We start from the raw sequence: 15,064 nt of genomic DNA, 5'->3' as shown, positions 1-15,064 counted from the left end.
GATCTTGTGATAAGAACATCATCTTATCTAGTGATCCTTCTTCCTTAAATGGATCTAGGAAGTTGTTCATATTTCCATTAGAAAATTGATGCTTGTCCAAGGTGAAGATGAGTGTGATCTAGGAGTAGTGTTGGTGTGGTTTATTAAAGATCATTTGGTGTAAACAGATCTCCACCGGGTTTGGAGAAATGCTTAGTGAAGCTAACTCCCGAATAGTGAATCGGGGAGTGGATTAAGGTGGATCAGTTAACATTCACCCGAACTACTATAATTCTTGTGTTTGTGCACTTACATTCTTTACATACTTGCATTAACAAACACAAACGCTTCCACACTTAAGGCTTACATTTTGATTATTAAAGTTTCGAAAAAGTTTTAAGAAACCATTAAGTAACTATTCAACCCCTCTAGTTACTTACAAGGGGATAGCCTTAAGGAAGTCTTGCTGGTAGCGCCGTTTTCTAGTTATCTTGAGAATATGGGCTTAATCTACAATTGAAAATTTTTCGGAAAATTCTTCACAAAATTTTGCCCGATTTTGTAGGGAATGTAGTGACTTCAAATATGTGTTTTGCGTCCATTAATTATCATAAACGAATCTACACTCTCATATATTCGCATTCAATATGAAATTTAGAAACAAAAAAAAAAAATAAGGTTATGAATCTAGAGAAATAAAAAAGCGGCTAAAAATATTCGAACAATAAAACCAAGACGCTATAAAAGCAGCAACATTTTGTAGCTAGTGGTGAGATAGTAGCCCCAACATGATTCTCGATGTACCTAAATACAATATTAAATAAAAAAAGTATCATAGTGGTATTTAAACAGGCACAACAATTCACATGTAAATGTATTAATTATCGTAATATCTAAAAGTGCAAAATTCATCTTTAAAAATAATAAAATGTTATTTTCGAATCCTAAACTGCTTCGAACGGGGGAAAGCCTTAAGGAAGTCTTGCTTGTAGCGCCGTTTTCTAGTTATCTTGCGAATATGGGCCTAATCAGCAATTGAAAATTTTTCGAAAAATTCTGCACAAAAGTTTGCCCGATTTTGTGGGGAATGTAAAGACTTCAAATATGTGTTTTGTGGCCATTAATTATCATCAAAACGAAATGTCACTCTCATATATTCTCATTCAATGTGAAATTTTAGAAACAAAAATAAAAATAAGGTTATGAATCTAGAGAAAGAAAAAAGCTGCAAAAAATACTCAAACAATAAAACCAAGACGTTATAAAAGCAGCAACGTTTTGTAGCTAGTGGTGAGATAATAGCCCCAAAATGATTCTTGATGTACCTAAATACAATATTAAATAAAAAAAGTATCATAGTGGTATTTAAACAGGCACAACAATTCACATGTGAAGGTATTACTTATCGTAAGATCTAAAAGTGCAAAATTCACCTTTAAAAATAGTAAAATATCATTTTTAGCATCTAAACTGCTTCGAACGGGGGAAAGCCTTAAGGAAGTCTTGCTGCCGTTTTCTAGTTATCTTGCGAATATGGGCCTCATCTGCAAATGAAAAGTTTTTGAAAAATTCTCCACAAAATTTTGCTCGAATTTGTGGGGAATGTAGTGACTTCAAATATGTGTTTTGTGTCCATTAATTATCATCAAAATGAAACTACACTCTCATATATTCACATTCAATATGAAATTTAGAAACAAAAATAAAAATAAGGTTATGAATCTAGAGAAATAAAAAAGCTGCAAAAATACTCAAACAATAAAACCAAGACGTTATAAAAGCAGCAACGTTTTGTAGCCAGTGGTAAGATAGTAGCCCCAAAATGATTCTCACTGCACCTAAATACAATATTAAATAAAAAAAGTATCATAGTGGTATTTAAATAGGCACAATAATTCACATGTGAAAGTATTACTTATCGTAAGATTTAAAAGTGCAAAATTCACCTTTAAAAATAGTAAAATGTCATTTTCGGAATCTTAACTGCTTCGAACGTGGGAAAGCCTTGAGGAAATCTTGCTCGTAGCGCCGTTTTCTAGTTATCTTGCGCATATGGGCCTAATCTGCAATTGATTTTTTTTTGGAAAATTCTCTATAAATCTTTGCCCGATTTTGTAGGGAATGTAGTCACTTAAAATATGTGTTTTGCGTCCATTAATTATCATCAAAACGAAACTACACTCTCATATATTCGCATTAAATATGAAATTTAGAAACAAAAACAAAAATAAGGTTATGAATCTAGAGAAAGAAAAAAGCAGCTAAAAATACTCGAACAATAAAACGAAGTCGTTTTAAAAAGAGCAACGTTTTGTAGCTAGTGGTGAGATAGTAACCCCAAAATAATTTTTTGATGTACCTAAATACAATATTAAATAAAAACAAGTATCATAGTGGTACTTAACCAGACACAACAGTTCACATGTGAAGGTATTACTTATCGTAAGATCTAAAAGTGCAAAATTCATCTTTAAAAATATTAAAATATTATTTTCGGCATCTAAACTGCTTCGAACGGGGAAAAGTCTTAAGGAAGTCTTGCTCGTAGCACCGTTTTCTAGTTATCTTCCGAATATGGGCCTAATCTACAATTTAAAATTTTTCAGAAAATTATCCACAAATTTTTCCCCGATTTTGTGAGGAATGTAGTGACTTCAAATATGTGTTTTGCGTCCATTAATTATCATCAAAATGTAACTACATTCTCATATATTCGTATTCAATATAAAATTTAGAAATAAAAACAAAAATAAGGTTATGAATCTAGAGAAATAAAAAAGCGGCTAAAAATACTCGAACAATAAAACCAAGACATTATAAAAGCAGCAACATTTTGTTGTTAGTGGTGAGATAGTAGCCCCAACATGATTCTCGATATACCTAAATACAATATTAAATAAAAAAAGTATCATATTGGTATTTAAACAGGCACAACAATTCACATGTGAAGGTATTACTTATCGTAAGATCTAAAAGTGCAAAATTTATCTTTAAAAATAGTAAAATGTCATTTTCGGCATTTAAACTGCTTCGAACGGGGGAAAGCCTTCGGCTAGTCTTCCTCGTAGCGCCGTTTTCTAGTTATCTTACGAATATGGGCCTAATCTACTGTTGAAAATTTTTCGAAATATTCTCACACAAAATTTTGTCCGATTTTGTGAGGAATGTAATGACTTCAAGTATGTGCTTTGTGGTCATTCATTATCATCAAAATGAAACGAACCTCTCATATATTCGCATTCAATTTGAAATTTAGTAAAAAAATAAAAATAAGGTTTTGAATCTAGAGAAATAAAAAAGCTGCAAAAAATACTCAAACAATAAAATCAAGACGCTATAAAAGCATCAATGTTTTGTAGCTAGTGGTGAGATAGTAGCCCCAAAATGATTCTCGATATACCTAAATACTATATCAAATAAAAAAAGTATCATAGTGGTATTTAAATAGGCACAACAATTCACATGTGAAGGTATTACTTATCGTAAGATCTAAAAGTGTAAAATTCACCTTTAAAAATAGTAAAATGTCATTTTTGGCATCTAAACTGCTTCAAACGGGGGAAAGCCTTAAAGAGTCTTGCTCATAGCGCCGTTTTCTAGTTATCTTGCGAATATGGGCCTAATCTGCAATTGAAAATTTTTCGAAAAATTCTCCACAAAATTTTGCCCGATTTTGTGTGTAATGTAGTGACTTCAAATATGTGTTTTGCGTCCATTAATTATCATCAAAATGAAACTAAACTCTCATATATTCGCATTCAATATGAAATTTAGAAACAAAAATAAAAATAAGGTTATGAATCTAGTGAAAAAAGCTGCTAAAAATACTCGAATAATAAACCAAGACGTTATAAAAGTAGCAACGTTTTGTAGCTAGTGGTGAGATAGTAGCCCCCAAAATAATTCTCGATGCAATTAATAAAATATTAAATAAAAAAAATTATCATAGTGGTATTTAAACATACAAAACAATTCACATGTGAAGGTATTACTTGTCGTAAGATCTAAAAGAACAAATTTTACCTTTAAAAATAGAAAAATGTCATTTTCGGAATCTAAACTGCTTTGAACGTGGAAAAGCCTTGCGAAAGTCTTGCTCGTAGCGCCGTTTTCTAGTTATCTTGCGAATATGGGCCTAATCTGCAATTAAAATTTTTTCAAAAAATTCACCACAAAATTTTGCCCGATTTTGTGAGGAATGTAGTGACTTCAAATATGTGTTTTGCTTCCATTAATTATCATTAAAACGAAACTACACTCTCATATATTCGCATTAAATATGAAATTTAGAAACAAAAATAAAAATAAGGTTATGAATCTAGAGAAAGAAAAAAGCAGCTAAAAATACTCGAACAATAAAACGAAGACGTTATAAAAAGAGCAACGTTTTGTAGTTAGTGGTGAGATAGTAGCCCCAAAATGATTCTTGATGTACCTAAATACAATATTAAATAAAAACAAGTATCATGCTGTATTTAAACAGGCACAACAATTCACATGTGAAGGTATTACTTATCGTAAGATCTAAAAGTGCAAAATTCACCTTTAAAAATATTAAAATGTCATTTTCGGTATATAAAATGCTTCTAACGGGGGAAAGTCTTAAGGAAGTCTTGCTCGTAGCACCGTTTTCTAGTTATCTTCCGAATATGGGCCTAATCTGCAATTGCAAATTTTTCGAAAAATTCTCCACAATTTTTTTTCTGATTTTTTGGGGAATGTAGTGACTTCAAATATGTGTTTTGCGTCATTAATTATCATCAAAATGAAACTACACTCTCATATGTTCGCATTAAATACGAAATTTAGAAACAAAAACAAAAATAAGGTTATAAATTTAGAGAAATATAAAAGCGGCTAAAAATACTCGAACAATAAACCATGACGTTATAAAGGCAACAACGTTTTGTAGCTAGTGGTGAGATAGTAGCCCCAAAATGATTTTCGATGTACCTAAATACAATATTAAATAAAACAAGTATCATAGTGGTACTTAAACAGACACAACAGTTCACATGTGAAGGTATTACTTATCGTAAGATCTAAAAGTGCAAAATTCACCTTTAAAAATATTAAAATGTCATTTTCGGTATATAAAATGCTTCTAACGGGGGAAAGTCTTAAGGAAGTCTTGCTCGTAGCACCGTTTTCTAGTTATCTTCCGAATATGGGCCTAATCTACAATTAAATTTTTTTCAGAAAATTCTTCACAAAATTTTGCCCGATTTTGTGAGGAATGTAGTCACTTCAAATATATGTTTTGCGTCAAATAAGGTTACTGATGTGCAAAAAGTGTGCAGTGCTTAATTTGCCTTTCAAACTTTTAAATTTATAAAACCTTTATTAATACACTTTTAACACCTTAACGAACAACAAGACCCGATCAGATATAGTATTTTGGGTTATCGTCCCAAGAGAGCGTGGATGCGGATAAGAGTTGTTCTATTATATAGCTTAGCTCTTATTAAATAACTAAAGATATATTTTTATATGTTTTTAAGATTGTAGATTTTTATCTCTTAGGAAAGAGATGACTGAAGATAAATAAAATAACAAGATATAAAGTAGGAAATAAAGATTTAAAATAAAAAATTATAAAAGAGAAGTGATTACAAGGACGTGTGAATCACAACTTATGATTTATAAGGGAAATATATTAATTATTTCATAACTTGTATTGACAAATAGCAAGATAACAATCATAGACCAATCATTACCCCTTAACAGGCTAAGCTAACTGTTGCATATTATTCAATAGGTAGGACTTAAAGCATATGCTAGATATGTGATGTGCATAACTAACATCTCAATTCTTCATGTTTAATTCAATTACATGATACATATCAATCTTGTGATGAGGATCAACATGCAAATAGACTGACAAATTATATAAGCTATTTAAACACCAAGTAGATCAACTCAAGTTACTAGCTGAAAGTCAATTACTACTAAGTTCTCATGCAATCATTAATTAAACAAATCCAAACAAAGATTCTTCGATTAAGCCTAACAATATCAAATTCTATTATATAAGCGTAATTCCAATTAAACAAGTTTATCATTATTATGGTGTTTAACCTAGTTGCATGCAATTCAATTTAACAAGTTTGATGGACTAGATCTAAACAAGTAGCATGAATCGAATAATAGATCATCGGATCAAATACTAATCAATCCTAAAATCATGTTATGTAATCCTTAAGCATGACAAACAAGTATATTAAAGCATAACAGATTCAAAATAGTTCAAATATCATTACAGAAACATAATCATACAGCTCTGGAAATGAACCAGAAACTGCACGAACTGAGGAAGCCGGCGGCTTCATCTGTTTTCCCAGATGATCACAGTTTTCGTCCAAGTAACCACTATGAACGTTTAGTTCATAGTTGGAGACGAACAGAAAGCAATTAAATAAATAAAAGACATTAAATAAACTAAAGACAAATAAATAAAAGATGATAAATAAAAGACAATAAATTAAAAGACAATAAATAAAAGAAAAGAAATAATTAAATTAAAATGAAAACAATTACAAAGTAAAAAGAAGACGTTCGGACAGAACCTCAACGCCAAATAAAATATTAAACTAGATGAGGTCCTCAATAATCCAAAACCCCAAAGGGTTTAGAGAATCGAAGTCCCCAAAAGAGAGAAAGAATGAAAGAAAAGGTACATTGAAACTAAGTGGTGGAGGCCTCCTTTTATAGGTGAAGGAGGAGCCTCTTACATTTGTTTTCTATCAACGTGGGACAAAAACTACATCTAAAACATGAAAATCCCGTATTTAATATTTAGCAGCCTCTTTTTGACTTCTAGCATCCGAACCGGGCCGAACTAGACAAAAATTATAAAACGGAAGTTGAAGATCTATGTAATACGGACGTCAGGACACCTAGAACGCCTTAATCAGAGATCGTATGAGTAAGTTATGGCCAAAATACAGATTCTACAGCTTTTACGCATTACTTGGTCACCAAGTTGCTTCCATAAACGACTCTGTAACCGGCGGCTTTGGATGTGAAGTCGGCGGCTTAAGTTGATCTGGCTGGCGGCTTCATTTGATCAAGCCGGCGGCTTCCTTTGCTTCCAAGCTGGCGGCTTCCTTTGCTTTTATGCTTTTTTCAATCTTTTTATCCCGTTTTAACACATTTCTCAAACAAAACATTAAAAATACCTTTTTTCTATTTTACCCATTTTTGTATGTTAAAGTACTTAAAATGTCATTAAAATGCCAAAATAACTCCTTAAAATGTATTCAAAAACATGTATAATTTAGGAGTTATCAGTTACGAATCTAGAGAAATAAAAAAGCTGCTAAAAATACTCGATCAATAAAACCAAGACGTTATAAAATCAGCAACGTTTTATAGCTAGTGATGAGATAGTAGCCCCAAAATAATTTTCGATGTACCTAAATACAATATTAAATAAAAACAAGTATCATAGTGGTATTTAAACAGACACAACAATTCACATGTGAAGGTATTACTTATTGTAAGATCAAAAAATGCTAAATTCACCTTTTAAAAATAGTAAAATGTCATTTTCGGCATATAAACTGCTTTGAACATGGGAAAGCCTTGAGGAAGTCTTGCTTGTAGCGCCGTTTTCTAGTTATCTTGCGAATATGGGCCTAATCTACAATTGAAAATTTGAAAAATTTTCTACAAAAATTTCCCCGATTTTGTGGGGAATGTAGTGACTTCAAATATGTGTTTTGCGTCTATTAATTATCATCAAAACAAAACTACAGTCTTATATATTCGCATTAAATATGAAATTTAGAAACAAAAACTAAAATAAGGTTATGAATCTAGAGAAATGAACAATAAAACAAAGACGTTATAAAAAGAGCAACGTTTTATACCTAGTGGTGAGATAGTAGCCCCAAAATGATTCTCGATATACCTAAATACAATATTAAATAAAAACAAGTATCATAGTATTATTTAAACAGGCACAGCAATTCACATGTGAAGGTATTACTGATCATAAGAGAAAGTGCAAAATTCACCTTTAAAAATAGTAAAATGTCATTTTCAGCATTTAAACTGCTTTGAACGGAGGAAAGTCTTAAGGAAATCTTGCTAGTAGCGCAGTTTTTCTAATTATCTTGCGAATATGGGCCTAATCTGCAATTGAAAATTTTGCGAAAAATTCCTCACAAAATTTTGTGGGGAATGTAGTGACTTCAAATATGTGTTTTGCATTTTATGGGGAATGTATTGACTTCAAATATATGTTTTGCGTCCATTAGTTATCATTAAAATGAAACAACACTCTCATATATTCGCATTCAATATGAAATTTTGAAACAAAAACAAAAATAAGGTTATAAATCTAGAGAAATAAAAAGCTGCTAAAAATACTCGAACAATAAAACCAAGACGTTATAAAAGTAGCAACGTTTTGTAGCTTTTGGTGAGATAGTAGCCCCAAAATGTTTCTCGATGTACCTAAATACAATATTAAATAAGAAATAATTGTGCCCTTGGTCCCTCCATTTTACCCCAAAAAGCTAACAGCGTCCCTCAAGTTTTTTTTGGCTTTCAGCGTCCCTCTATTATCACCTTTTTTGATTACGCGTTCCTTCGTCAACTTTCTGTTAAAAAAGTCCGTTAAGTCATGTCACGTGCCTTGCATGTGAGGTAAATTCGTCTTTTTACTCTTTTCTTTACTAAAATTGAGGGACCACTGGTGCAAAAAATGAAAAATCTTATACTTTATATATATTTTTTTATCTATATATTTATTATATAATTTTTGTATTTTAAATACCAAACTTATACCAAACATATCAATCATCTTCATCATCTACCAAAATTCATCAACTCCGGCAGCAGCTTTGACTCCAACTCCGGCATCGTCGACGGTTTAATCACCATCACCATCCTTTTTTCTTCCTTTTTCATCTATTGAAATCTTCATAGTTTCAGTTTATATGTTTTTTCTTTCAGATCCAATTTAATTTTTTGGTGTAGATCCAAACTGATTATAATTTTTCTTCCTTTTTTCATCTCTTCATAGTGGGTTTTATGTTGGTGATGATGGAGACAACAGAGGTAGATTCAGTCAAGGGTTTCGATGACACTTTAATTGATAAAGCTCGAATTCAGAAAGTCAAACACAAAGAATCAAGCTCGAATTCGAAAAGTCAAACCTATGTTCACTACTGACACACCCATATATACAAGCTCAAAAGCTCGCAAATTTTTAATACGTAAACTAAAAAAATCAATTTGAAAAAGAAGATGAAGGTGGGTTTGTCGAAGACTTTTTTGGGTCATTACCTAAAGGGTTTGTAGCTAAAGCTTTATCTTTAACTAGCCCAATAGATGCTTGTAGATTGTTGTTAGTTTGTTCGGTTTTTAGGTCGGCAGCTGAATGGGACGCCATTTGGGAAAGTTTCTTGCCGGTGGATTACCGGAAATTTATCTTGGCGGCGGCTGACGGTGGCTCTTCGTTGAGTTATTCTACCAAGAAATAGTTGTATCTTCATTTATGTGATCAACCCGTTATTATTGATGGTGGAAATAAGGTAAAGTTTGAATTTCTATGTTAATTTATCAAATGGGTTCTGTTAATTTAGTGATTAAAAGTAATTTTGGTTGTAAAATTTGAATTATTATGTTGATTCATCAAATTGGTCGTGTTAATTTAGTAATTATAAGTAATTTTGCTTATAGTGAATCAAATTGGTATATTTCGTTTTAGTTGTGGATCAATTTGACGTTCAAAAGTTTGAAAGTTGACATTTTGATTCTGCTATTGAATAATTGTGTATGACATTTTACGGAAGAACAAGCTTTGTTCAGATGAACAAGCTTTGCACCGGTAGTCCCTCGATTTTAGTGAAGAAAAGAGTAAAAAGACGAATTTACCCTCACATGCAAGGCATATTGAAATGTCCCGTTCTTATTGATTAAAAACGTTCCATATTAATTGATTTCGTTGCGAGGTTTTGACCTCTATATGAGACGTTTTTCAAAGACTGCATTCATTTTTAAAACAAACCATAACCTTTATTTCATAAATAAAGGTTTAAAAAGCTTTACGTAGATTATCAAATAATGATAATCTAAAATATCCTGTTTACACACGACCATTACATAATGGTTTACAATACAAATATGTTACATCGAAATCAGTTTCTTGAATGCAGTTTTTACACAATATCATACAAACATGGACTCCAAATCTTGTCCTTATTTTATTATGCAACAGCGGAAGCTCTTAATATTCACCTGAGAATAAACATGCTTTAAACGTCAACAAAAATGTTGGTGAGTTATAGGTTTAACCTATATATATCAAATCGTAACAATAGACCACAAGATTTCATATTTCAATACACATCCCATACATAGAGATAAAAATCATTCATATGGTGAACACCTGGTAACCGACAATAACAAGATGCATATATAAGAATATCCCCATCATTCCGGGACACCCTTCGGATATGATATAAATTTCGAAGTACTAAAGCATCCGGTACTTTGGATGGGGTTTGTTAGGCCCAATAGATCTATCTTTAGGATTCGCGTCAATTAGGGTGTCTGTTCCCTAATTCTTAGATTACCAGACTTAATAAAAAGGGGCATATTCGATTTCGATAATTCAACCATAGAATGTAGTTTCACGTACTTGTGTCTATTTTGTAAATCATTTATAAAACCTGCATGTATTCTCATCCCAAAAATATTAGATTTTAAAAGTGGGACTATAACTCACTTTCACAAATTTTTACTTCGTCGGGAAGTAAGACTTGGCCACTGTTGATTCACGAACCTATAACAATATATACATATATATTAAAGTATGTTCAAAATATATTTACAACACTTTTAATATATTTTGATGTTTTAAGTTTATTAAGTCAGCTGTCCTCGTTAGTAACCTATAACTAGTTGTCCACAGTTAGATGTACAGAAATAAATCGATAAATATTATCTTGAATCAATCCACGACCCAGTGTATACGTATCTCAGTATTGATCACAACTCAAACTATATATATTTTGGAATCAACCTCAACCCTGTATAGCTAACTTCAACATTCACATATAGAGTGTCTATGGTTGTTCCGAAATATATATAGATGTGTCGACATGATAGGTCGAAACATTGTATACGTGTCTATGGTATCTCAAGATTACATAATATACAATACAAGTTGATTAAGTTATGGTTAGAATAGATTTGTTACCAATTTTCACGTAGCTAAAATGAGAAAAATTATCCAATCTTGTTTTACCCATAACTTCTTCATTTTAAATCCGTTTTGAGTGAATCAAATTGCTATGGTTTCATATTGAACTCTATTTTATGAATCTAAATAGAAAAAGTATAGGTTTATAGTCGGAAAAATAAGTTACAAGTCGTTTTTGTAAAGGTAGTCATTTCAGTCGAAAGAACGACGTCTAGATGACCATTTTAGAAAACATACTTCCACTTTGAGTTTAACCATAATTTTTGGATATAGTTTCATGTTCATAATAAAAATCATTTTCTCAGAATAACAACTTTTAAATCAAAGTTTATCATAGTTTTTAATTAACTAACCCAAAACAGCCCGCGGTGTTACTACGACGGCGTAAATCCGGTTTTACGGTGTTTTTCGTGTTTCCAGGTTTTAAATCATTAAGTTAGCATATCATATAGATATAGAACATGTGTTTAGTTGATTTTAAAAGTCAAGTTAGAAGGATTAACTTTTGTTTGCGAACAAGTTTAGAATTAACTAAACTATGTTCTAGTGATTACAAGTTTAAACCTTCGAATAAGATAGCTTTATATGTATGAATCGAATGATGTTATGAACATCATTACTACCTTAATTTCCTTGGATAAACCTACTGGAAAAGAGAAAAATGGATCTAGCTTCAATGGATCCTTGGATGGCTCGAAGTTCTTGAAGCAGAATCATGACACGAAAACAAGTTCAAGTAAGATCATCACTTGAAATAAGATTGTTATAGTTATAGAAATTGAACCAAAGTTTGAATATGATTATTACCTTGTATTAGAATGATAACCTACTGTAAGAAACAAAGATTTCTTGAGGTTGGATGATCACCTTACAAGATTGGAAGTGAGCTAGCAAACTTGAAAGTATTCTTGATTTTATGAAACTAGAACTTTTGGAATTTATGAAGAACACTTAGAACTTGAAGATAGAACTTGAGAGAGATCAATTAGATGAAGAAAATTGAAGAATGAAAGTGTTTGTAGGTGTTTTTGGTCGTTGGTGTATGGATTAGATATAAAGGATATGTAATTTTGTTTTCATGTAAATAAGTCATGAATGATTACTCATATTTTTGTAATTTTATGAGATATTTCATGCTAGTTGCCAAATGATGGTTCCCACATGTGTTAGGTGACTCACATGGGATGCTAAGAGCTGATCATTGGAGTGTATATACCAATAGTACATACATCTAAAAGCTGTGTATTGTACGAGTACGAATACGGGTGCATACGAGTAGAATTGTTGATGAAACTGAACGAGGATGTAATTGTAAGCATTTTTGTTAAGTAGAAGTATTTTGATAAGTGTATTGAAGTCTTTCAAAAGTGTATAAATACATATTAAAACACTACATGTATATACATTTTAACTGAGTCGTTAAGTCATCGTTAGTCGTTACATGTAAGTGTTGTTTTGAAACCTTTAGGTTAACGATCTTGTTAAATGTTGTTAACCCAATGTTTATAATATCAAATGAGATTTTAAATTATTATATTATCATGATATTATCATGTATGAATATCTCTTAATATGATATATATACATTAAATGTCTTTACAACGATAATCGTTACATATATGTCTCGTTTAAAAATCATTAAGTTAGTAGTCTTGTTTTTACATATGTAGTTCATTGTTAATATACTTTATGATATGTTTTCTTATCATAGTATCATGTTAACTATATATATATATCCATATATATGTCATCATATAGTTTTTACAAGTTTTAACGTTCGTGAATCACCGATCAACTTGGGTGGTCAATTGTCTATATGAAACATATTTCAATTAATCAAGTCTTAACAAGTTTGATTGCTTAACATGTTGGAAACATTTAATCATGTAAATATCAATCTCAATTAATATATATAAACATGGAAAAGTTCGGGTCACTACAGTACCTACCCGTTAAATAAATTTCGTCCCGAAATTTTAAGCTGTTGAAGGTGTTGACGAATCTTCTGGAAATAGATGCGGGTATTTCTTCTTCATCTGATCTTCACGCTCCCAGGTGAACTCGGGTCCTCTACAAGCATTCCATCGAACCTTAACAATTGGTATCTTGTTTTGCTTAAGTCTTTTAACCTCACGATCCATTATTTCGACGGGTTCTTCGATGAATTGAAGTTTTTCGTTGATTTGGATTTCATCTAACGGAATAGTGAGATCTTCTTTAGCAAAACATTTCTTTAAATTCGAGACGTGGAAAGTTTTATGTACAGCCGCGAGTTGTTGAGGTAACTCTAGTCGGTAAGCTACTGGTCCGACACGATCAATAATCTTGAATGGTCCAATATACCTTGGATTTAATTTCCCTCGTTTACCAAATCGAACAACGCCTTTCCAAGGTGCAACTTTAAGCATGACCATCTCTCCAATTTCAAATTCTATATCTTTTCTTTTAATGTCAGCGTAGCTCTTTTGTCGACTTTGGGCGGTTTTCAACCGTTGTTGAATTTGGATGATCTTCTCGGTAGTTTCTTGTATAATCTCCGGACCCGTAATCTGTCTATCCCCCACTTCACTCCAACAAATCGGAGACCTGCACTTTCTACCATAAAGTGCTTCAAACGGCGCCATCTCAATGCTTGAATGGTAGCTGTTGTTGTAGGAAAATTCTGCTAACGGTAGATGTCGATCCCAACTGTTTCCGAAATCAATAACACATGCTCGTAGCATGTCTTCAAGCGTTTGTATCGTCCTTTTGCTCTGCCCATCAGTTTGTGGATGATAGGCAATACTCATGTCTAGACGAGTTCCTAATGCTTGCTGTAATGTCTGCCAGAATCTTGAAATAAATCTGCCATCCCTATCAGAGATAATAGAGATTGGTATTCCATGTCTGGAGACGACTTCCTTCAAATACAGTCGTGCTAACTTCTCCATCTTGTCATCTTCTCTTATTGGTAGGAAGTGTGCTGATTTGGTGAGACGATCAACTATTACCCAAATAGTATCAAAACCACTTGCAGTCCTTGGCAATTTAGTGATGAAATCCATGGTAATGTTTTCCCATTTCCATTCCGGGATTTCGGGTTGTTGAAGTAGACCTGATGGTTTCTGATGCTCAGCTTTGACCTTAGAACACGTCAAACATTCTCCTACGTATTTAGCAACATCGGCTTTCATACCCGGCCACCAAAAATGTTTCTTGAGATCCTTGTACATCTTCCCCGTTCCAGGATGTATTGAGTATCTGGTTTTATGAGCTTCTCTAAGTACCATTTCTCTCATATCTCCAAATTTTGGTACCCAAATCCTTTCAGCCCTATACCGGGTTCCGTCTTCCCGAATATTAAGATGCTTCTCCGATCCTTTGGGTATTTCATCCTTTAAATTTCCCTCTTTTAAAACTCCTTGTTGCGCCTCCTTTATTTGAGTAGTAATGTTATTATGAATCATTATATTCATAGATTTTACTCGAATGGGTTCTCTGTCCTTCCTGCTCAAGGCATCGGCTACCACATTTGCCTTCCCCGGGTGGTAACGAATCTCAAAGTCGTAATCATTCAATAATTCAATCCACCTACGCTGCCTCATATTCAGTTGTTTCTGATTAAATATGTGTTGAAGACTTTTGTGGTCGGTATATATAATACTTTTGACCCCATATAAGTAGTGCCTCCAAGTCTTTAATGCAAAAACAACCGCGCCTAATTCCAAATCATGCGTCGTATAATTTTGTTCGTGAATCTTCAATTGTCTAGACGCATAAGCAATCACCTTCGTTCGTTGCATTAATACACAACCGAGACCTTGCTTTGATGCATCACAATAAATCACAAAATCATCATTCCCTTCAGGCAATGACAATATAGGTGCCGTA

The sequence above is a fragment of the Rutidosis leptorrhynchoides genome, chromosome 3, assembly GCF_046630445.1.
Source record: "Rutidosis leptorrhynchoides isolate AG116_Rl617_1_P2 chromosome 3, CSIRO_AGI_Rlap_v1, whole genome shotgun sequence".
NCBI lineage: Eukaryota > Viridiplantae > Streptophyta > Magnoliopsida > Asterales > Asteraceae > Rutidosis > Rutidosis leptorrhynchoides.
The sequence above is the reverse complement of the archived record's forward strand: the minus strand, read 5'-3'. Positions refer to the sequence as shown.